We start from the raw sequence: 26,264 nt of genomic DNA on the forward strand, positions 1-26,264 counted from the left end.
AGTGGCAAGGGAGATCACTCCGCTAATCTCCAGGCCACCAGAACCCGCGGCTGTTACAACGACGGGCCGTTCTCATAGACGGCGGCAGCTCGCCATCACTACGCCACGACGAAGTGCTCGCATTGCCAGAGGTGTAGGGCGTGGCTCTGTGGCCAGCAGGCAACAACATGCCATCATTCGCAAGCTCTGCCTTGCCCATGCAGGGGAAATCATTGGGGACGCAACACTCCAAGCATATGTCGAACTCTTCTCCAACCCACTCTCGGATACGCATATTGTGGCCATCCTCGCCCTCTTTGGTTGGGAACCTTCCATACTTCCGATGCAGGAGATGCCGACCATGGCGGCACGTACGTCGGCAGAATGTAATAGTTCATATCTGGAGCTGCCGTTCACCGAGGAGGAGGTTGAGAAGGTGGTCAAGTCCTTGCCACCGGACAAGTCGCCGGGTCCGGATGGCTTCACCAACAGGTTCTTCGCTAGCTGTTGGAGCATCATAAAGCTTGACTTGATGAGGGCTTTGGATGTGTTTTATTGTGGTGATACTCGTGGCATGCCCGCCATCAACAAAGCCCTAGTTTCCTTGCTGCCGAAGATTGATGGAGCGGATGAGCTGCGGGACTTTAGGCCGGTCAGCATGGTTCATGGAGCCATCAATTGTTTTGACAAAATACTAGCAGCCAGACTAGTGGATGATCTCCCGTTCTTGGTGGGCAAGCACCAAAGTGCCTTTGTCAAGGGAAGGTATTTGCACGACAACTTCATGCTAGTGCAAGGAACTGCCCGACATCTCCATGCTCTGCGAGACGCTACGGTGCTCCTCAAGATGGACATCTCAAAGGCATTCGATTCCGTCAAATGGACGTTCTTGTTGGAGGTCTTGCATACTATGGGCTTTGGCCGAAGGTGGATTGGGTGGATTTGTGGACTCCTTGCTACTTCATCCACGTGGATCATGGTGAATGGGGTGCCGGGTAAGCCCATCTACAATAAGTGCGGCCTAAGGCAAGGCAACCCGATTTCGCCCATGCTCTTCCTCCTTGTCATGGAGCCATTGCATTGCCTCTTTCAGCGAGCTTCTGAGATGCACTTGCTCACACCTCTAGCTCCATCAGGCCTGCGGACCAGAGTGTCCATCTTTGCGGACGACGTCATGCTCTTTCTTAAGCCCCACCGGATGGACTTGCGGGCGTGCTCATTGATCCTAGACATATTTGCTGCTGCTTCGGGTCTTCGCGTCAACCTGACGAAGAGCGCGGCACTCCCGATCAGATGCTCGCAAGATCAGATGGACATGGTCACTAACATCCTTCGCTGCTCCATTGGGCGGTTCCCGATCAAATATCTAGGCCTCCCGTTGACCATCCGCCGGCAATCAGCGGCGCAGCTTCAAGGACTAGTTGATCACATTGCGGCAAGCTTACCCACATGGCGAGCATCAGCGCTGCCGAAGAGCGGCTGGCTACTCCTCGTCAAGTTTGTCCTGTCGGCAATGCCAATTCATGTGATGTTGGCTTTCGAGCTCCCAGCCAAGACGATCAAAGCTATCAACAAAATCTTACGTGGATTCCTATGGTGTGGCAAAGCGGAAGCGAAAGGGGGCAACTGCGCGGTGGCATGGCCGACGGTCTATGCCCCTAAGTGGGCTGGTGGCCTTGGCGTGCCGGATATCCAGTGGATGAACACGGCCATGCAGGCCAGGTGGCCATGGCTGGCTCGGACCAACAACTCGAGGCCGTGGAGTAAGTTCACGCTACCAACACCGAAAGCGGCCAGACAGCTATGCAATGCGGCGATGCACACGACAATCAGTGACGGCAGGGATGCTTTGTTTTGGGAGGACCGGTGGCTTGATGGCTATAGGATCGAGGAGATCGCCCCAGCATTCACTCCTGAATCCCCAAACGCATTCGAAAGCGGCTGCATGTTAATGAGGCGGTAACGAGCGGATCTTGGGCGCACGAGGTTGGCCCGAACATGGAGGGGCCGACGCTCGGGGAATTCATGGAGCTGTGGGCACGGGTCGACGCGGTGCAACTCCGGGAGGGAGTGCCGGATGTGATCGCCTGGGCGTGGAAGCGCAATGGAAGGTACTCTGCCCGCTCGGCGTATGCTGCCAAGTTCATGGGCAGGGAAGTGGCTCCGACGGCGATGGTGACATGGAAGAACCGGGCACCCCTGCAGTGCCGTTTCTTCCCGTGGCTTGCTGTTCGCAACCGTTGTTGGACCTCCGATCGCTTGGCTAGGAGGGGCCTGCCGCACCAGGACGCGTGCCCGCTTTGCAACCAGGAGGAGGAAACGATGAATCATATCATGTTGCAATGTGCTTTCTCTAGAGAGTTTTGGTTCCAGATATGTACGGTTTTGGGCAAGCCAGGATGGACTCCAGGACCTGACGACACATTGCCGGAGTGGTTGCTCAACAAGAACATAGAGATCACACCGGATAAGGACGTGAGAGCTATCATCATACTTGCTCTCTGGGAGCTATGGAAGCATCGCAACGGGATTGTTTTCAACGGAGATTCCCCTTCGCTCGCTAGACTAGTTCGTAGCTAGGTGCCTTACTGAGGGTAGAGCCTGGAAGACGGCGGGCCTCATAAGGACGGACATGGAGCACTTCTTCGGGCGGATTCACATGTGGGCAACGAACGAGACGTAGAGCTACACTAGGGTATGGTGGCGAGTGTGTTTTGTAGCACCTTTGGTGGCGTGGGTGTGTTGTAACACCTTCGGTGGAGGGTCCTTGTACCCCTTTCTCTCTTTAATACAAGATACGCATGCTATGCGTATTAAAAAAAAGAATGTAATAGTCATGTGAATCTACGAACAAGACCACTACGTCTGCGTGGATAACAAGATGATGGAACAGTGCACACAAAAAGTAGCAACCACAAAAGCTAAACCTTGATTGAATGGAAGGATGATCACACAATCCAGAACAGAAACATTCTTGTCAACTTTTGCAGGCATCTATGTATCTAGCATGACAGGTACACCATCAATCATGTGTACCAGAGCAATGCTATCTAGACTTTTGCAGACTTCTCATTTTCTCGTGATCAAACTTTTAAGGTAAAATCGGTTCTTCTTCTCCCATCTTATTTGTATCCGGTGAGCCAGAAGCAGCTCTGATGTGCCTGCATCGGGCGTTGGGTAAGACTGGCTGAAATGTGCGCTACGTGTCCGACAGAGGAGCCGAGGCAGGACGCAAGCCACAGCCCAATGTCCTCTCTTCTCCATATCAGCAAGAGGTTTACCCGAGCACGGCCGACGAAGAAACATCAATTAGTAATGCACAAATTTCTGTGAAAATGCAATTGTAACGCTGTTGCACACAGTCATTGTCAGCTCAACTTATCTTTCTACTTACAGCGCTGGGTAACATTTGCAGAGTAGAAGGAAAAGATATCACATTCTCCTTCTAAGAAGCATCTTACTTCAAAGAAGCTGGAGATTCTACACGGCCAAAAAATATCATATTCTCCTTCTAAGAAGCATCTTACTTCCAGATAAACAAATACGTATTCGTTGGATCTGTGTATAGTACTGTAGCTGGGTTTTCTGTTGTTGCTCAAGATAAATTAATACGTAGCACTCTAGCTGGGATTATTTTTTCTTGTTCAAGGACGGCTTGTCCTTGGATCTGCATCTCGCCTTGGTTTCAACATCACATCTAACGGTGCTCCAGATTTCTCTTCTCTTCTCTTCTGTGCGACAGGCGTAGTTGGATTAGTTTAGTTAGTCTGGACAGTGGACACCTTTTGTGTCTGGGAATATAGCCTGAATTGATGCTGCTCCAGATTTCTTCCCGAGATTCTTGCACAAGATCATCTTTTCCATTGTTATCTTGTTAGTTTGAAGTTGGTATATATTCTTGTACACATGACATGACTTTAACGTCGTTAGAAAATACATCCCATGCACGCTGATTGAATTCAGTTAGAAAATACATCTCATGCACGCTGAACGAATTCAGCTACAAGATAAGGAAAAGGATGCATACCGGGCCTTTTAATGTGAAAAAATGCATTATATACATGATCCGTCGAGTTACCGCTAATAATTGTAAAACCTGGTGAGCTACCCGATCGGACACGTTGCTCTCCTCTAGATATTCGGCGGAAGCTGATTCCAATTTTCAAGGCCTCATGTTGTTCGTAGAGGCATAATTCTGAAAGGGGTGAATTTATTTTTAGCTGGATGATAAAACTAGCTAGTAAGATTAATTACCCATATTAAAGCAAAGGAGTATCAATTAACCAACCAATGGCAATGGGTTGGGGTTAACTGATGATGACTAGCGTCTAGCTAGGACATACCCCTGTCATGAACAAACCGCCCATGATAAGTGGCCGCCTCTTTCTATACTAATCTTTGTGTAAGTAGTTAGCTTTTCCAGACATGGGCAACGTTAAAAAGATTGGCTAGTTAATCCCATCAACACTTATTTTTCTGCACATGGATGCTCTTCTTCCTTCGTTCCCGTCTATTGAGATTGTTTGGAAAAAAATATCCCATCAACACATCATGCATGCGAGATGAAGGGTAGTTTAACTAGCTAGCATGCATAGTTAACAGAATCAAAATTAGCAGTCAGTCAGTCAGGTCTTCAGTGTCCAGTTTTACGCAGGAATACACAAGGGTTCTTCTTTTCTTTTGCTTTAGTATTACACAACAACAAGTGGGCTGCCTAAAGTTCAGTTTAATAACTCCACAGACAGACTTAGCCTTGTCTCTGCAACGCTGACTGCAGTATCATACTACTGTACTAGTGTAGTTCAAGTTCATTTCATTTCTGTAATTAACATCAACCAGATCAAGACCACTAGCAGTAGTACTACAGCGCGGGCAAGACCACTGCATCTGGATGGCATGGATAACAAGATCTCTCTCGCTTTCTCCTTTTCCTAATAAAAGATGATGGATGCACAGCAACAGTGCACAAATAAAGAAGATTGTTGGCGTTGCTGCGACAAAAGCCATGATGTATGGATGGATCATAATAAAGACCCCACCAAATTGTAGGCACAATCCCTCCCGAAGAAGAAACATTCTTGTCCACTTTTGCAAGCATCTCTCTAGCATATACCATGAGTGAAACACCGAGTAAATTGAACAAAACGCCAACTATTGGAGTCGAATTTGCTCAAAACACCTACTCTTCAGGTTTGGTGTAATCCGCTGTTGATAACTCTAATCAATGACTGTATCTGGTTCTGTTGACATGATTCCTAATAGGTGGGTCCTACTCGTAAGATAACTCTAATCAATTACTATATCTGGCTCTGTTGACATGATTCCTAATAGACGGGTCCTACTCGTAAGTGTACACGTGGCAAAAAAAGCATGCCATATCAGCCGGCTTGGCCTAACTAAAACTTTCCCAAAACTATGGTCAACACGAGTCGAAATTTTACGGATCAATAATTGATATTCATGGTTTTATTTTATTTGTATTGTCTTAAAATAATTTTGAAAGAAAAAATCCTATTGAGCCAACAAGTTGTCAATATCTTCAAAAACTGTGGTCCAGATAAGCTAAAAAGTTCTCAAGTCAATACTAACTTTATGGAATTTTTAAATGCTAAGTCTTAAACCAAAAATTGCAATGAGCAACTAAATCTGTGGATATTGGCAATTTTTATTAGCCAACTGACGTGACCTTTTATTTTATTTTATTTTATTTTGCCACGTGTGCACTTACAAACTCATCGTTTATCATGTCAACACAATAAAACGATTAATTAGAGCTAACCGCAATGGGTTACACCACTTTCTCTCTGTGTTTGTGTTGATTTTTGCAGTGACTGTGGATAGAAATGGGCCGGAGAAAGCTGGTTATTATAGCTGCCCTGCCCTGCCCACAGGAAAGGAAGATGAGAGAGCAGAGTGAGACGGACATGGGATTCTGCTTCTAAGAACCATCTTACATAGAATAACTAGATATTCCATCTGGTGTTTTTATTGTATCAGCCTTGGCTTCAACATCATATTTAATGGCCGAAATACGTGTACCATGTTTTGTATTGTTTATTAAAAATATACTCCCATTTGTATGTTATAGATAGCCAAGCTGTTGTTTTTTTTTTGAAGAGACTACAGTTGTGACACGGAAGCTCACGCCTTTAAGTATTGCATGGCTAGAGTTACGATTAGTTAATTTGTAATACTTGGTGAGTAACGTCCAGATATTTTTCTGCTGTGTTGCTCTCTTCTCTTCTAGAAAGGTAGAAAGAAATTCAGGTGAAGCTGATTTCAAGGGCTCCCTGTTGCTCTGCTAGTACTCCGGTGATTTAGGCTGGCCATAGTGGTGGTATCTTAGCCAGTATCATGTACATGGGAATAGCAAACACGCTGATGTTGCAGAGAATTAAAGAAGGAAGAGAGGGTTAGAGTAACAGTGTTTGTAGTCATTGCTAGGTGGTCTACGGATCTGGATGTAATTTTTATTATTTATAGTGTTCGTTGTACTACCATGATTGAAGATGAATAAATTGTAAGTTTTTTCGTAAAAAAGCATAGGTAGGTAAATAAGATATGTATGTATATAAATGCTATACTACTTTGTGTTATGTATGACAATAAATAAGATAATCTATACTATTGGGCACTAAACCCTAATAAACACTAATAGGAACAGAAACAGAGCAGGCCGTAAAAGTCACAAACCCGGCGCCGGATTCTTCAGTTTTTCACAAACCGGCGCCTGCAACAGCTTTCTCACGGGTCTAGTTGGGAACCAACCACTCAGCCACGTTCACAATCATGGCTAATATTCTCTTTTTTCTTCTTTCTATTCTAGCTCAAGTTCGATTGAATTGAGATTTCATTTTTCTTTTTCTTTTACAAAAATGCACAAACTTTTCAAATTCAATGAACTTTTTCTTCAAACCGATGAACTATTTTTTTTGAAATTGATGATATTTTTAAAATTCAATGCATATTTTCAGATTCTTTGGACTATTTTGAAATTCTATGAACTTTTTCAGATTTTGTGCACTTTTTTACAATTTCGATGAACTTTTCATTAAAATTGATGAACTTTTTTTCAAATTCGATAAACTCCTTTTCAATTTCGATGAATTTTTTATAGATCGATGAACTTTTTTTCAATTTCAGTGAACATTTTTCTAAATCAATGAACTTTTTCAGAATCGAAGGACGTTTTTCAAAATCAGTGAACTATTATTTCAAATTTAATGAACTTTTTTATTCAAATTCTATGATTTTTTAAAAAATTGGTGAACTTTTTGTTCAAAATCTGTAAACTTGTTTCAAAATTGATGAACTATTTCCAAATTTGTGAACATTTTTTCGAAATTTCATGAAGTTTATCCTAAATTTTATGAACTTTTCTCAAATTCATGATTTTTTTCAGATTTGATGAACTTTCTTCAAATTCGATGAACTTTAAGAAACAATGATTTTCTTTCATATTTGAAAAAAAAATCGTGGATTTTGAAAGAAAAAACGTTCTTTGATTTTTTAATAACAGTGCACGCATTTAACAAAAAAAGAAGGAAAAAAGGCGAGCAAAACCGTTACAGAAAAAGAGATACACAAAAAATAACTTGAGCAAGAATAGAAGAAAGCAAGCAACCTCAGTAAGCACTGGTTGTTCATTGCCGTAGATAAGGCTGAGGTCCCGAGATCGAGTCCTCCCTACAGATCTTTTTTGCAGTTTCGAACAGAAAAAAAAACAAGTGGGCCGGCCCGCTATGCGTTCCTGCAAGCGCCAGGATCGCTAATCGGCGCTAACAGCGCCGACTAGGAGCTCCCCGCCGACTAGGAGCTCCTTCGGGAGCCTCGCAACGATCAGCGCCACTTGGCGTGCTCTAAGCCATTCGTCACGTGTCGCGTTCTGGACGCTCCCTTCGAATTTATTTTTTTTATTTTTCCACGCACGTTTTCGGCTTTTTAAACGGTTTTTTTTTGGGTTTTTTCGATGTTTTGGTTTTCCCCCGGTCTTTCTTAGCTTTTCGATAAAAAAAATTCGGAAAAAAAATTTGCGCGAAAAAACGCGTTTTCTTTTTTTTCCTTTCGCAAAAGTCACGGTTTTTCTTCCGTGAGAGGCACGGTTGTGCTTTATCGAGAGTCACGGACGTGCCTTTCGGAAACGAAAAAAAAACGCGTTTCTGTTTTTTTCTTTTGCGAGAGTCACGGTTTTTCTTCCGCGAGAGGCACGGTTGTTCTTTTGCGAGAGTCACGGCCGTGCCTCTCGGAAAGGGAAAAACAAAACGCGTTTTCTGTTTTTTTTTCTTTCATGAGAGTTACGGTTTTGCTTCCGCGAGAGGCATGGTTGTGCTTACGCGAAAGTCACGGCCGTGCCTCTCGGAAAGGGGAAAAATACGCGTTTTCTGTTTTTTTTCTTTCACGAGAGTCACGGTTATGCTTCCGCGAGAGGCACGGTTGTGCTTTCGCGAGAGTCACCATCGTGCCTCTCGAAAACGGAAAAAAAATGCGTTTTCTGTTTTTTTGCCTTCCACGAGAGTCACGGTTTTGCTTCCACGAGAGGTACGGTTGTGATTTCGCGAGAGGCACGGGCGTGCCTCTTTCGGAAAGGGAAAAAACCGTGCTCCCGGTTCGGTTTTTTCGCCCGGTTTTTTTCGTCCGGTTTTTTCGTGAAAAAAAAAGTTCGTCAAAATATATCAACATGGAATCTAGTTTTAAAGATCTCGACGCGAGGAATCTAATGATGAAAACAGTTCGAGATTTGGACGCAGGGTTTAAGAGATAAAACGTTTTGAATAAACGGATCTACGAAAAAAGGGAAAACTTCCAGGTTGCGACAAGTGGCACGCTGCATGTGCGCCACTTGTCACGACCTGAGAAAGTGAAGTGTTCTTTGCAACGAGTACTTCTTAATTAGTGATTTCGCACAAACCCTACGTATGTTGTGCAGGAGAGAACCCGCTACTGGGCCGGCCCAGTAATAGGAACAGAAACATACCAGGCCGTAAAATCACAAAAACGGACGCTACCAGGATTTGAACTCACCACCCCCTTAGAGAAGTGAACGAGTGGTGCTAGGCACACCGTCTACCAGCTGCTTTTGATTAATTGTAGCGCTAGTCCTTTATGACTACATTTATCGAATATATTTTAGACTCCATGAACAATTTTTGAAAATGAAAACCTTTTCCAAATTGTAAAACAAAATTTGGAAACAAGAATATTTTTTGAAACCCATGAACTTTTTTAATAGGCGAACATTTTTTTGAATCTGTGAACAACATTTTGAAATGAGAACATTTTTCTGAAACCAAGAATAATCTTTGAAAAATTGTAACACATTTTAAAATTATGAATACATTTAAAAAATGAGAACAAAAATTGAAATTCCGAAAGTTTTCTGAAAAATTGTCTGCACGGGCAAATTTTGAAACTCCAAACTTTTTTGAAAACATGAACAAATTTGAAAAAAATATGTGATGCCCCAAAAATGTTTGCGTTTTCAGAAAAATAAAGTGTTTGAATTTTAAAAAAATGTTTTAAATAACCAGGTCTGGCACTAGTTCTTATAATTTCTCGCAAGTTATTAATCAGTCAAACTTGCTAGCTCCACTGGCTTTGAACTGTCTACATCATGCGTGAGGTTTGGAGTTTGATTCTCAGCCATCTCTTTTTTCCGACTTTTTACCAGGCGTGCTTGGGCAGCGCAGCCAATGGGCCGGCCCAATCGGCGGGCGCCCCTTGCCTTAAAAAAAACAAGTTTCTAGAAAACACGATCCTACCCTTTATTATGAAGAGGTATGAAGAAATCTCGTTCCTTGGTGTGTTTAGAGGGGGTGTACCAAAGCGTCATGAACGAATCATGCATCTCCGCCATGAACGAATCATATATGATAAGTTGCTTCTCCTTTCTACGTTCTTCTCGTTTTCTTCCATTGAAATGTTAAGTAGGTGGCTCCAGCCTGCCAGGAACCCATCTTGAATAGTAAGTTCGGATTGCTAAGATAGGAGCAAAGACGAACATAAGCATCGGTATGGATCGACTGGCCCGCCCACCATCACCACCGGAACTTTCACCAACCACGGTTGACTTGATTTTTGATAGATTGAAATGCTTTCAAATTCAGCATGTCTGACCCAAATTGAGCGAAGGTGGACACTTCGTGATTGTTGCACCTCTATCCACATGCTAAAAAGGTGGCCAATTAATATGTCCGGTCAAAACGACAGATGCATCGATCATGCGAGATGATTAAGCTCAGGGGGTTTAGCATGCATAAGTCATGTTTTAGGTCAAAATTAAAAGGCATATATAGAACTTTTGTCATGTTGTTGGTTGTGAACTAGTTATGTTTTAGTTTTTTTTACTCTTCGTCTTGTCCAAGTCGGTCAGCATGCAAGCTTGAGTGACCATTGTCCATCTTTCTCATCACACTGAGAGTTCGATCTGGTGAAGCTAGTCTCAATGGCTCGCTCTTTTGTTTCAAGGGATCAGCAGTGATTTAGAATGGTGAAAAATGTTTGACCGGGTGGTACAACTAACTAGCTACTTACTAGGATTAGTTACTCATTGCAAAGGAGGAGGAGTGTTATTCAATTAACCAACTAATGGCAATGGGTTGTTGTCAACTCTTGATGACTAGGATTAGGAGTTTAGGACACATCTCTGTCATGAACGAATCCATGGTAAGTTTCCACTACCTCCTTTTTTTCATGAAAGATTGCACCTCCACATTGTCAATCAAACGGAACGTATGGTGAAAAGATGGCCAGTTAATTATATGAAACACCCGCAAGAAAAAGTTAATTATATGAAAAAATGATAGACACGTCATGCAAAATGGATGACAATCAGGCAGAGGAGGTTTAGCATGCATGCATGAGCTATATTTTACGTCGAGATCAGAGGCAGACCACAACATAGTGTTCTTCTTTTCTCTTCCGTGTCTCAAGTTTAGCTGGATCAATTATTTGAGTTTGGATACATTTTGTCTCTTGAAATAGTGCGTGAATTGCCGCTTGTCTTGTGTCCCCTCCCTTGGAATGCAAGACTTTTTCCCCGTATTCATGGGCAAGGTCATATTTTCATTATTATTCTAGCTTAATAAAGATCGATAAGAATGCAGTAGCACTGTAGATCAACGGGCAAGACCACTACATGGATAACAGGACCATGGAACAATGCGCAAATATTTTTATTAGGACCATGTTAAAATTTGCCTAGGATGAAAGCCTCAATGAGTGGATGATAAGATCCCAAGTTGCCACCTTCCACAAGAAGAAACATTCTTGTCAACTTTCGCAAGCATCTATCAACCATGGCACACCTTCCATTTCTAGCAGAGCAATGTTAGTTAGCTAGTCCTGGAACCATTGATGACTAAATGACTCTACTAGTTCTTTTCTTTTCCTAGTTAGGAAATGACTTATTGCGTACCATGGATGTTGCTGACCATCTCAGATACTTATTTACTTGCCAACTATCTCGAGAAAACGAAGTCTTCTTACATTCACCCGGGTTTGCATTGCGTCATTTAATTAGGTGGAACTGTGAGCACGATGTTTATTTATATGATTGTGTTAATAGACACTTGATTATTATTTTATTTTTATTATTTTAAATCCCATGTTATTTTTTTAAAACCCATTCTTTGTCCACCATCTTATTTCATGTCCGACGAGCCAAAGACGTTGCCGACACGTCTGTGGTAGTGTTGACAAATATGGCTGACATGTACACGGTACTGATGGCAAAGATGGGCTGAAACGTACGCTGCACTGGCGACAATGGAGGTGATGCACGAAGGCCTTAATTTTGGTGGTATATGCTTGTTAAGTCGACACCGATGCGAAAAAACTAAAAACAAGGTGGCGGCACAAAGCTATTTGGTGGTGATAAGAAGAGGGGAGGAGGTAGCATGCGGTGGAGTTGTTTGTCATAGACCCTCATCGATGTCACACCGGGGGAGGTGAGAGCAAAGCGGCATAGAGCTGGTGGGCCGGAAGAGGGAGAGAGGGGGAGGGTCGTTGACCTCATACCAGGGTAGGTGAGAGCAAAGCGGCACATGACCTGTGAGCCAGAAGAGGGAGAGATGGGGAGGAGGGTTGTCGATGTCATACCAGTGTATGTGAGAGCAAGCGGCGGAGATACGATGGTCCGAAAGAGGGAGAGAGGGAGGATGGTCGACAATGTCATACTAGGGTAGGTGAGAGCAAAGCGGCAGAGAGCCTATGGACTGGATGAGGGAGAGAGGGGGAGGTCAGCTTATGTGAACACTATGGGCAATTTCGACATTCATATATGAGGTTCTATTACGGAAAAAGGTGTATATTACCGGGGGCAGCTAGTATACTATATATATCATTTCTACGTAAACAGTCATAACATATACCCTTTTTATCGCTCATTGTCATTAACAAACGTAATTTTCTTACATTCACTCATTCAGGATGAAAGAAATCACCGCGTTGCAACATTTCTGGGCGGAAGTGTGCTTATAGTTTTTAAATAAATGGTTTTGTTAGCAATCACTCAACTGTTTTTCATTTTCTTTCTCGGAGTCAAACTGTTTAAGAAATATTGATTCTTCTTGTACCATCATATTTCTGTCTGAAAAGCCGGTGCCAGCTCTGACATGTCCGCAATGCTATTTTTGAAGGTGGGCTAAAATTTAGGGCATATTGGCAATAAGAAAGGTGGGGTATGACACGAGCCCACCCAATGTGAAAATGAATTGTAGTAGCGGCAAAGAGATTTGCCAAAGATGCTCGTCGGGTGGTCAACCAGAAAAGAAAGAAGGGGGGAGTATGGACAGCCTGTGGGGAAAGAGTGAGGCGATTTCGGCCATCATATACAAGGGTGTACCACGAAAAAACATGTATCTTGGGAAAACAAAACGTAGCTCCTATGTGGAACAGGGACAACTGATACCTTTTGTGCTGCTTGACGTCATTATAAACATTGTTAAAAGAAGACTAATACAATGCTAGAGATAAGCACTGAAACTAATAGCAATAATCCTGAGGTGACGTCCTCCCTTATCCATGTGGACAAGAATCTCCAACGGGACAAGGCAAAAGACTTAGAATTTTCATTTATTAAGAGAGAAGTTTGTAAGATATAGACCGCCCCAACGGGACAACAACGCTTCCACTCTATCTTTGTGATTAAACGTGTAATACCCTCTAGATTGGGATTGGGGGTGTTTTGCTCTCTTGAGGAATTCAGCTGAAGAAGGCTCCTTAATTGGGGGTGAAATGGTTTGAGTGGGCATTCGAATTAATTACTAGCCAGAGCCAACCCAACCAAGTTGAAGTTGGTACAGACAGTGATTTCCTTTCTGCATGTACCTTTTCCAGTACAGATGGACCTTAGTACAGCCAGAGTAGAATTCTGCACCTTAGTACAGATGGACCAACGCAACGGTAAAAACATGGTCCAAATGACAGCCACGTCATGCATTTCTGAAACTGAACCAGTCAGTCAGTCAGTCAGACAGTTAACGGCAGAAATCACATATTTGACCTGAAGGCGAAACCAAATCACAAACTAATCTGCTTTCGAAAAAATTTCACTCTGCTGACCCTTTCGTGTGGCGCCCGACAGCTAGGCGCCGCACACTACTATGCAGCGTCTCTGCCTTAGGCGTCGCACTTCCTGCTAGCGTGGCAGCCCTAGTCCAGTTGCGGCCCCACAGACAGCATTGCAGCGCCTAAGCCTTAGGCGCCACACTTGTAATGTGCAGCGCCTAGCGCTTAGGCGCTGCACAGTGACTTAAAGCGCATCGACCCAGCTCGACCAGGCAGTTCTTCCCCCTCTCCGCTCTCTGGACAAAGAGCAGCGGCGGCGCCCCCATCGAATCCCCTCCCCCCCATCCCTCTCAGATCTGAAGATTTGATCCGTGGATTCGATCTCCAATCCATCCTACTAGGTAAACTCCTCCGTTCCTTTTCTTTTCCTCCGTAAATTTGTTGCCATTTTAGAGATTTGTCCAAGATTTGATGGAACCCTTGATTTTCTTGATTTGCTTGATTTAGGATGTGTAGTCATAGTGGTAGTACCGTAGTGTTGTTGCTTAGTTCACAATATATGGTTCTTGTTAGTGAAACCCCAGATTGTTTAGTTTTTTTAGATATATATGAGATGCCTATTTTTATAGATAACTATGAGATGTTGAGTTTTGTAGACATATATGAGATGTTTGTTTAGATATATATTAGATGTTGAGTTTATTTGAAATATTAGATGTTGAGTTTATTTGAACACATATGACATATTCATTGTGTGAGAAGGAGATGTTGAGATTCTTGTAATTGAACACATATTAGATGTTTAGTGTATACCGATATTGATAGGAGACAATTGCCGGCATGAGGTACAAGGAGATGGCCGCTTCCAAGGGCAAGCCATTCCCATTTAAGCATGTTTGGTCAATTCTTCAAACCTTTGACAAGTGAAAGTTGAGGGATCAAGAGACCACACCCAAGAAGTCGGCAATGCTAAGGATGGATGATAGTGAAGATGAGGAGGAGAGGAACTTGGGCAAGCCCGAGGGAACCAAGAAGGGCAAGCTAAGGGTGAAGATGGAAGAAGAGGCGTCAAGCCTAAGGGAGAAGATGGACCACATGATGAAGGCAAGAGAGGAATTGACAACGAAGACATTGGAGACGAAGCTTCTTATCACCGAGAAGAAGACAGAGGTCAAGCTTGCACAAGTTGAAGCAAAGCGTGAAGAAGCAAAGCGCAAGGCCGAGTTGGAGGAGAGGATGATCAAGCTCAAAGAGGCAAAGGTATGGAAAGAACTCATGGTGGAAGAGAAAGAGCACATGATGATGTCCAAGAAGGACATGGATGAAGACCAATTGCAATGGTGGAAGGACTACAAGGAGGACATCGCAGAGAGGAAGAGGATGTTCCGTGTTGCGTCCTCTACTTTTCGAGGTGACACTCCGATGAGTAGTTGTGGTGATGGCGGTGTGTACGACTCCACCGGTGCCGATGGAGATGCTTGATGGAGCCCGCTTGTGGTCTAGGAGATGGCGCCGAGGTGCAACTTTTTGGTGATGGTGCCGATGAGAGGAGGAAGGTTATGATTTTGTGATGTAAACTATTAAACCATGCATCAATTATTGTCATTTGGTAGTTTGTTTGGAAGTTGATTGTGTTCCTGTTGTCATAAATTGTGAGATGTCAAATGATAGATTTAAAGGTTGGGGTCGAGGCAAAGACTAGAACCCTCAAATCCAATCCTTAAAGCAGTTTAAGGGTTGGGTTTGAGAATTCTAGTATTTGCCCCTGTTTTTCAACCCTTAAAAGTGTCAAAAAGTGACACTTCTCAACCCTTAAAACTGCTTGAAGGATTTGAGGGTTTGAGGGTTCTACTAGTAATGCTCTAAGCATGGTGTCCATGTAGAGCTTATGTGAACACCAGCGACAGACAACAAATTTGTGATATGTAGCAACATCACAGTGACCCACTAACACCTCTCTTCACCACAAAGACCATACCGCCTGCACCAAGACCATACCATACAAAATACAACAATTAACAATGTTGACGTATAATGTGCTGCCTAGTCTTTTTCATCATATCGGTCTTTTGGTTGCATTGACTAGAGCATGCACTTCTACATGGTATCGGAGTCAAGAAATCTTGAGTTCAAAACCCGGCTGACGCAATTATATTGCAGCCATATTAAATGACAACCGAGCCTAGGTAAAACGCACACCGGGCCACCAGAAAGAGATTGTGTGCAAAAAGAAGTTAACTTATGACTCAAGAACGACGCGACAAGTTGCGCGTCACACGTGCACTTTATTCCTGAAACCACTAGCTCGAGATCTACAACGAAACTAATTATCATCCACAATTCACGCACACACATACACCTCCAATGTTCTGGATATCACAATACCCACCATGATTTTGCTCGGCAATACCGCACCACATATTGCATTTATGGGAGTCGCTACATTTGTCCTTGGTGGGATACTCTTTGCATCGGCCTTCCACCATGTCTTTGTAAACAAAAGAAATACTTTATTACATGATGTATAGACGCAAAAATAACAAATGAAAAAACCAAACAGAAATTTGTAAGATGTCGTGTTTTCTCCTTACCACTAGATATGAGGAGTGCAAAGACCAAGATAGATGTGACAATGATAGTGATCTTGTTTGTCATGGCGAACACTTGGATTGGGTGTCGTATCTTTACATGTATTTATAGGTCCAGAAATATGAATTTTTAGTGCGCTTGTAAGGACGAAAGGCTTAGCATGTACCTTGCTGACCAAATTCATTCATTTATTCATATTAATATCTTATACTTTTATTGATTATTAGGAGTCGATCAAATAAATGCATTCTAATAATTTAAAAGCGTAGAATGTCTCATACTTAATTGAGACAACTTTTTTAACACGGTGTGTGAAAAGATGCTCACATACATGCGCATACACTCACCTGTATGAACACATGCACGCACACCCTACCCAATGAGCACCTTCGAGATACCGAGTGTTTTCTGTATAGAAGTCATGACATTAGTTATTGATATTTTTTATGATTAATACCTGAGCAAATAATTGTTTTATAATTAATCTAGAAGGATTTAGCTCATAATTAATATTTATTTACTCCCTCCGATCGTTTTTTCTTTGAGTCCAAGGGTTCTTGGTACGTTTTGTGATATGAAAAACATTAGCTTTCTTGGTTTCGGTGCTAAGAGCTATCTAGATTAAGATATAGTTGAATTCCGCAACATCAGATTTCTACCTAGGCAGCTTGCTTTAGATACAATACATCTTGAAGCATTAGAGCATGGTTAATAATATAGCCAACTACAGGCTATAACATGTTGCCATGTTATCTATAACCAATGTAATAGCCAACATGCATAGCAGTTAGCTACAAGAAAGTACTACTCAATTACTACATGATCGATCTTGCACTCTCATAAAATAATTGGGAGCCCGTGCTACAGCCCGTCGTAAATTTACATCTCGCTTCTCTTATCTCTCCTCCAACTTAGTAAAAATATAATATTTAAAGTCTTAGAACCCTCCTGTGTCACCTTATTATACTTGCTCTTAGGACTAACCTAAGGTTGAGTCTATATACAATGGGAGGTTTTTTCTGCCAAATATGAACTATTTTGCCCCTGGCTTACCGTGGATGCAGCGCTGGTGGTTATGATTTGCATGCAAGAGAGTGTTTTATCTACCATGCACAGGATATTCATATCCGTGTTTGGGTCCACCATCCGTGGTTTCTTTAAGATTTGTGCTACCTTTTTGTTTGTTGTCAAAATAGCTCTCGTTTCAAAACGCTTCATTCAAAAAAAAAAAATCTTGTTTTAATGTGTATCATGTCTACACAAGCACGAGTAAACGGTTGGAAATATTACGATTGATTCTTAATACCTATACTATAGTCTGTATGATCATACTTCTGTAATTTCTAAAAGCACGAACTAATATTTGGTTGAAAAAAATTACCTTTTCCTTCGTGTTGTTGCAACTCATCTATACGTCCAGTCTACTCGCAATCGCAAGGCGGCAACGCATCCGTGGATCGACGCTGCGGCCCGCCTGTCCTGGTGTTCCCTTCCCTTCTCTCTCGATTGCGGGTGATGAAGTGGATAGATCCGATTAGCAGCCAACACTTGCAGGCTTGGAAACAAAGAGGTGCGTGACTGTGTGCAGTCCAATTCCAAGTCGTGGTTGCATGCTGCAAGCCTGCAACTAACAGCCTCTCTTGGCTTCCATGAACAGGCTGGCATTTTTCTTTCCTTCATTTTGCGCTTCACGTTAATTGCAAAGGCCGAAGTGATAGGGGCGACAACGAAAGAGATTTTACGAATCAAAAGGCTTCATCTATGATGTTCAGAGGAATCAAGACCCGGCAACGCTGGAAGCTCTTTGCGGTAAGGGAAGCTTTATCTCTTGCGCAAGACCTGCATGTCAAAATAGCTAATTCATGTAAGTAGTTGCACAATGTAATATCTAACACAAGCACAACGTGTATAATCTAAGTAGTTGCACAACGTAATATCTCTTTCCTAATAAAAAAAGGTTTACTTTTTAATTTAACTTATAATATGCATTCCTTCAATATACTTGATACAAGCATCTACTCCCTCCGTCTCAAAATAGATGACCCAACTATGTACTAACTTTGGTACAAAGTTAATACATAGTTGGGGTTAGTACATAGTTGGATCATCTATTTTGGAAAGAAAAGAGTAACAAATAGTCAAATTAGACCTGGCCATCCTCCGGGCCGGGCCGGGCCTGACCAAGCCTGAGGTAGAAAAATCAGGCCCGAGCCCGGCCCGGCCGTCGGGCCTAGTTTTTAGGCCCAAGTTCGGCCTGACACAGCAAAAAACACACCGGGCCTCGGGCCGGGCCTGACCAAGCCCGAGGTAGAAAACTCAGGCCCAAGCCCGGCCCAATCATCGGGCCTAGTTTTTAGGCCCAAGTTTGGCCCGACACAGCAAAAAACACACCAGGCCTCGGGCCGGGCCTCTTCAGTAAATGGCAGAAACAACGGGCCCAGGCCCGGCCCGACCTAGTCTTCGGGCTCAAAACCTAGACCCAGGCCCGGCCCGAGAGCAGGGTCAGGCCGGGCGGCCCATGGCCAGGGCTAAGTCAAATACACTTGCCCATCCTGGCACATCACACGTGATATGGGTTGTGACAGCTGTAACGCCCTCGATGCGGCTATAGCTCCCACGTGTCGAGGCACGACTTAGAGGCATAACCGCATTGAAAGCAATGTCGCAAGTCAGGCAATCATTACAACATCCCATGTATAATATAATTAAAGGGGGAGATACATAGTTGGCTTACACTCGCCACGTCACATCAAAGTACATAAATAACATCCATCATACAAACACTCATGGCCCGACTACGACGCCAAAATGGAAAAGAACCCAACATGCGACAAGGCCCTGAATCGAACCCCAACTAGGCACCACTACTGATCATCGGGAAAGGAAACATAATAACACTAAGAGTCCTCGTCGAACTCCCACTTGAGCTCGTACTCGTCACCTGGAGCGAAATCACCTGGACCTGCATCTGGAATTATAGTATCTGTGAGCCACAGGGACTCAGCAATCTCGCACCCTCGCGATCAAAACTATTTAAGCTTATAGGAATGGATGAGGCAAATATATGTGGAGCTGCAGCAAGCGACTAGCATATGTGGTGGCTATCTTATACGCAAAAGAGAGCAAGAAGAGGAGGCAAAGCGCGAGCGAGAATCTAGAAGGACAACCTGCGCAAGCATAACTCCAACACCGTGTCCACTTCCCGGACTCCGCCGAGAAGAGGCCATCACGGTAACACACACAGTTGATTCATTTTAATTAATTAAGGTTTAAGTTATCTACAACCGGACATTAACAAATTCCCATCTGCCCATAACCGCGGGCACGGCTTTCGAAAGTTCAATCCCTGCAGGGGGGTCCCAACTTAGCCCATGACAAGCTCTCGCGGTCAACGAAGGAATAGACCTCCACCCGAGACATACCGATCAGACTCGGTAACCCGGTACAACAAGACAATTCGACAGGTTAAAACAAGACCAGCAACACCGCCCGAATGTGCCGACAAATCCCGATAGGAGCTGCACATATCTCTTTCTCAGGGCACACTCAGATGAGCCAGACGTCGGGTAAGCCAGCCCAGAGTTGCCCCTGGTAGCCTCGGACATCGCTCAGTGGGACCAACACTCAGAGGAGCACTGGCCTGGGGGGGTTAAAATAAGATGACCCTTGAGTCTGCAGAACCCAAGGGAAAGAAAAGGCTAGGTGGCAAATGGTAAGACCAAGGTTGGGCATTGCTGAAAAACCTTTAATCAAAGCGAACTATCAAGGGGTTCCCATTATAACCCAACCGCGTAAGGAACGCAAAATCCGGGAACATAACACCGATATGACGGAAACTAGGGCGGCAAGAGTGGAACAAAACACTAGGCGAGAGGCCGAGCCTTCCACCCTTTACCAAGTATATAGATGCATTAAGATAACATAGCAATATAATGATATCCCAACAAGTAAAATAAATGTTCCAACAAGGAACGGCCTCCAACCTTCACCTGCAACTAGCAACGCTATAAGAGGGGCTGAGCAAAGCGGTGACATAGCCAATCAACGGTTTGCTAGGACAAGGTGGGTTAGAGGTTGACATGGCAATTGGGAGGCTGACAAGCAAAAGGTAGGCATCGTAGCATTGGCATAGCAAGAGCGAGCAAACTAGCATAGCAAAGATAGTAGTGATTTCGAGGGTATGATCATCTTGCCTGCACAGTTGTCAGAGTTGACTGGATCCTCACAAGCAAACTCAACGGGCTCCTCGGTAGCGAACTCGTCGCCCGGCTCTACCCAACAAGACAAACAAGCAACAAGGATACAATCAACCACGTGCAAGAACAAGCAATATGATGAAATGATGATATGCTATGCGGGATGCGATGCGGGATGCAAAAAGCAAGATATGACAGAAAATGCATGAACCTGAACTCAACTTGGAATTCCAAGGGTGCCACTGGATAGAGGGGATGAAATCTCTTGAAAACGATATAAAGATCATTGGAATCGGAGTTACAGTTTGGAAATGGCAAGCGTTTTAAGATATGACACCGGTCTGCGATTTACAGCAAGTAGGCATCTAAATGCAACGAAATGAACATGCTACATCCACCAAACATGACAACAAAATACATGGCAGGGATGCCCACAAGATTCTTAACAAAAGACTAGCACTGAGCCGCGGCCAATTCATCCATTATAAGGTTCAAACAAGCATGGCAAAAACGCAAATGCAAAACAGATTCCAGACTTAGTGAAATTAACACTAGTCTGAAATTTCAGATCACGAAGCCCTCTTCGGAGCAGCAAAACAACATGATACATGACCTGAACATGACAAGTAAGAACATGGCATGGAGCTATTAAACAATCTTAACAAAATACCCAAAGTGACCTGGGGCCAAAAGGGTTCACAAAATATATTAACGGGCACACGAACATAGCTAAAACACAATCAGTTTTCAGACTTAGTGAAAACTGAGACATGCTGAAATATAACTCACGAAGGCATGTAAACGAGCTCGATGCACTCACCATGGTGCAAGTCACAGAAAGGCAAGCATACATCCATTAAGAAGGCACAAAATACAAGCTAGTCATGGCAAGAACAATGGCATAGCATGCACGGATCAACTACAACAACGCCGGCAAAATCGCAAACGAGTTGACGATCTGCCCAGATTCACCACGAAGCAAAAGTGGAGCTCGATTGACTCAAGCTAGGGTGCTCCATAATTCAAATAAAGATATGGATGGATAGAGCATAACATGATTAACAAAACTCCTTTACTGATCATCCTCAAAAGAGGCACGGATCACTAGGAAACAAGCTGAACATATGGCATCATGAACTAAAATATCCCAGACTTAGTGAAAACAACTAAGTCCCTGAAAACAGATTTACCGGGTGCCTCTCTTTGCGAGCTTGCACAAGTCACCACACACATCCTAAAAATGCATGGGTTGCACCTCTGGAAAGAAGACAAAATGCTTAACAAAACATATGAAGGACTCACTGGCATAACATGCACACAATAATCATGGCAAAAATGACAAAAGTCTAAGATGAACTAGCAGATCTGACAATTAACTCACGAAGCCTCCTTCTAACAGCATTTTGGGCATCAAGATGAGCTCAAATGAAAATGATGCAATGGAATGAAATCTCGTCGAGGCGAACATTTTCATATATCATATGTCCAAAGCGGAGCTATGGATGCAAAGTTACGGGCGGTCAAAGTAGGCATAAAAATTAAGGGGGAGAGGGAAAAAGTCAACCCTAGATATTTTGGATCTCAGATCTGGAACGGTGCATTGTTCATCGGGCGCGCGAATCGAGGTCGCCGGAGAAGATGGCCGTGGCGAGGCCGGCCGGTGGAGAAGGGAGGCGAGGCCGGCTCGGGCGGGGGCGGCCGGAGTGGCAGCGGCGCTCGCCGGCGTTGGCGGCGGCCGGAACGGGGCGGCGAGGCAGCGGTGGTGGCGATGGGAGGCGTGCCGCGGCGGCGTGGCGGCGCGGTGGCCGACCGGGGGAAGACGGCGGCGCGGTCGGCGAAGCTGGGGACGAAGGGAGGCGGCGGCGGCGCTCCTTTGGCCCGGGAGAGCGGCGTCGGGGGCCGGCTCGGGCCTGGCGGGCCCTCGCGGTGGGCGGCGAAGCGGTCCCGCGCCGGGGACACGTGGCGGCAGCGGATAGGCGAGGGGCGCGGCGGACGTTGTCCGGCCGGGGGCGGACACGTTCGTCGGCGGAGGTTTCTGTTTTTTTTAGAACTAGGGTTTCGAGGGGGAAGACGAGATCCGAAAATGGAGGGGGTATATATAGGCATAAGTAGAGCTAGGAGAGTCCAAAAAAGTACGGTTTTCGGCCACGCGATCGTGATCGAACGCTCTAGGACATGGAGCGGAGTTTGGTGGGTTTTGGGCCAAATTGGAGGGGTGTTGGGCTGCAACACACACGAGGCCTTTTCGGTCCCTCGGTTAACCGTTGGAGTATCAAACGAAGTCCAAATGATATGAAACTTGACAGGCGGTCTACCGGTAGTAAACCAAGGCCGCTTGGCAAGTCCCGGTCCAATCCGGAAATATTTAATCCTCATACACGAAAGAAAGCTAGAAATGGCCACCGGAGGAGAACGAAGCACCGGAATGCAAAACGGACAACGGGGAAAATGCTCGAATGCATGAGATGAACACGTATGCAAATGCAATGCACATGATGACATGATATGAGATGCATGAAAACGAAAACAACACACGGAGACAAAGACCCGAACCCGAGAAATAAATATAACTTAACGCCGGGAACGGCAAGAGTTGGAGTACAAATAGGGAAAGTTACATCCGGGGTGTTACAACAGCCGAGATCTGTACAGGTGCACTGCATTTTTCTAAAGCCCAAAGTGACGGAGGCAAACATCGCCCATTGTAGATATAGAAATATATTTCATTCCATCAGTGTGTACAGCGCCCCACCTTCTTTAGTCCCACCTCGTCAAGCGAGAGTGCAATCACCCAGCTTAAATAGCTTTCTTCACAGCACTTACTCGCCAAGCTTAGTTGCGCGAGCTTGTAACCCAAGTGGGGGCATTAAAGTGGTGAGGACGTTGCCGTAGTGTTGCGGGCCTGATTTGGTTGTGATATTGCTGGCCCGCTCGTTTCAAGTTGTGTGGTGATAGAGGCTAAGGTGTCCCGATGTTTCGATGAGATGGTGGCTATCGTTTTCTGTGGGAGTCGACCTTGACGATCCGACTACGAACGTGCGAGACGTCGCGCCTTAGCAATCGCTAAACCAACTTCCGAGGGTTATTGACCACGCCGGAGCACGATCAACCTGACCACGAGGGTCTGTTTCCTGCGAGCAAACGAAGAACAAGCATGAAAACTTTATTGATCAAGGTGGGGTTCTGTGACGTCTTGGTCTGGTCGTTGGACACAAACGAAGTACGCAAAGTTGCAGCTATGGCGAACTTTTAATCTAAACAAAACCCAAAGTCTAAACGACGCCCTAAGGGCTGTATATATGGAGGAAGAGGGGGGAATTTCGTGGCCCTTGAGGGTGGGGTCCGAAACCAACCCTAACTCTTGTTTCCCCACACATATGGACTCTAAAAATAGCCTATACTTAAGTATTTCGAAATTACATGGGCCTGGCCCATTAATAAGGTGACGCAGCACCTAGAATAGCCTATGGACGAATATTATGAAGTGGCATCTTGTATATTTCGTCCAAGGCTTCATGCACTCCTTATGGCGGCTTCAAAGTCCTGAAATCATCACTTGTAACTCCGTTCTTGATCCCCTTGCGCATGCCATCAACTCCATGCGTGTTCTTGCTCCAATGTTCATCCTTCTCCAAGCTAGGCCCTTCATTTGTAAGCAAAACAAATGTATCCAATTTAGGCAGCATCATAATCTCATGAACATTAGAATCATTACCAAGAAACGAAAGTACCTGGTAATTTAATTGGCGTGCGCGAGCTCTAGTAATTGGTCCAGTATATGTAACGGTAGGGGCTGTGGGTGTAACAATGGTATTGATGTCCTCATCATCCTCCCCTTCTTGAAATGAAGTCGTCCTCGACGGAAGTGCATCTTCCTCACCCAAATAAGGCTTCAAATCTGCAATGTTAAAAGTGGGACTAACCCCAAAATCTACAGGTAGCTCAAGTTTATATGCATTATCATTTATTTTCTCTAACACCTTAAAAGGACCATCAGCACGCGGCATTAGTTTTGATTTGTGCAGATTAGGAAATCTATCTTTACGCAAATGTAACCAAACAAGATCTCCAGGCGCAAACACAACATGTTTTCTATCCTTATCTCCAGCAAGTTTATATTTAGCATTCATACGCTCAATGTTTTCCTTAGTTAACTCATGCATTTTTAAAATCAATTCAGAACGTTCTTTAACATCAAAATTAACCTTCTCTGAAGATGGAAGAGGCAACAAATCAATAGGTGCACGAGGTAGGAAACCATACACAATTTCAAAAGGGCACATCTTAGTAGTAGAATGCAATGAACGATTATAAGCAAATTCAATATGAGGCAAGCATTCTTCCCACATTTTCTTGTTATTCTTCAAAACAGCCCTAAGCATAGTAGACAATGTTCTATTGACTACTTCAGTTTGTCCATCAGTTTGGGGGTGACAAGTAGTACTAAAAAGCAGCTTAGTCCCCAACTTAGCCCATAAACATCTCCAAAAGTGGCTAAGAAATTTAGTATCACGATCTGAGACAATAGTATTTGGCACACCATGTAAGCGAATAATTTCACGAAAGAACAAATCAGCAACATTAACAGCATCATCGCTTTTATGACATGGTATAAAGTGTGCCATTTTCGAGAACCTATCCACGACAACAAATATGCTATCCCTCCCCTTCTTTGTTCGAGGTAAACCTAAAACAAAGTCCATAGATATATCCTCCCAAGGAACACTAGGTACAGGCAAAGGCATATATAAACCATGAGGATTGAGTCGTGACTTAGCTCTTTGACATGTAGTGCAGCGAGCAACAAAACGCTCAACATCCCGTCTCATCTTTGGCCAAAAGAAATGTGTAGCAAGTATATCCTCCGTCTTCTTGACGCCAAAGTGTCCCATTAATCCTCCTCCATGCGCCTCCTGCAACAACAAAAGACGAACGGAGCTAGCTGGAATGCATAGCTTGTTAGCACGAAACACAAATCCATCGTTAAGAACGAACTTGTTCCAAGTTCTCCCTTCCTTACAATTCTGCAATACATCTTTAAATTCCGCATCATGAACATATTGATCTTTGATGGTCTCCAAACCAAATATTTTAAAGTCAAGTTGTGAAAGCATAGTATAACGACGAGACAAGGCATCAGCAATAACATTTTCTTTACCCTTCTTGTGTTTAATGACATAAGGGAAAGTCTCAATGAATTCAACTCATTTAGCATGTCTACGGTTCAGTTTTGCTTGACTTTTAATGTGTTTCAAAGATTCATGATCAGAATGTATAACAAATTCCTTGGGCCATAAATAATGTTGCCATGTTTCTAAGGTCCGAACAAGAGCATATAATTCTTTATCATAAGTAGAATAGTTCAGACTAGGCCCACTCAATTTTTCAGAAAAGTATGCAACAGGTTTTCCATCTTGTAATAACACACCTCCTAATCCAATTCCACTAGCATCACATTCAAGCTCAAAAGTCTTATTGAAATTAGGAAGTTGGAGTAAAGGAGCATGTGTCAACTTATCTTTCAATACCGTGAAGGCTTCTTCCTGTGCGGTACCCCAAACAAAAGGCACATCCTTCTTTGTAAGCTCGTTGAGAGGTGCAGCAATGGTGCTGAAATCTCTCACAAAACGCCTATAGAAACCAGCGAGGCCAAGGAAACTCCTCACTTGTGTGACCGTTTTGGGCTGCGGCCAACTCTCAATAGCTTCAATCTTGGCTTTATCAACTTCAATTCCCTGTGGAGTAACAACATAGCCAAGAAAAGATACTCGGTCGGTGCAAAAGGTGCACTTTCCAAGGTTTCCAAACAAACGTGCATCACGTAGAGCAATAAAAACAGAACGTAAATGTTCCAAATGTTCCTCCAAAGATTTGCTATAAATCAATATGTCATCAAAGTAAACTACCACAAATCCTCCAATGAAAGCACGTAAAACTTCGTTCATTAACCTCATGAAAGTACTAGGTGCATTAGTTAACCCAAAAGGCATGACT

The 26,264-nt window shown here is 43.9% G+C and overlaps 1 pseudogene; it reads left to right on the forward strand.

The window, feature by feature from the left end:
• Positions 1–1,977: 1,977 nt before the first annotated feature.
• On the forward strand, positions 1,978–15,031 carry LOC147982640 (uncharacterized; annotated as a pseudogene).
• Positions 15,032–26,264: the final 11,233 nt, after the last annotated feature.

Source organism: Triticum urartu, chromosome 3A (assembly GCF_056163025.1).
Source record: "Triticum urartu cultivar PI428250 chromosome 3A, HENAU_Tu73, whole genome shotgun sequence".
NCBI lineage: Eukaryota > Viridiplantae > Streptophyta > Magnoliopsida > Poales > Poaceae > Triticum > Triticum urartu.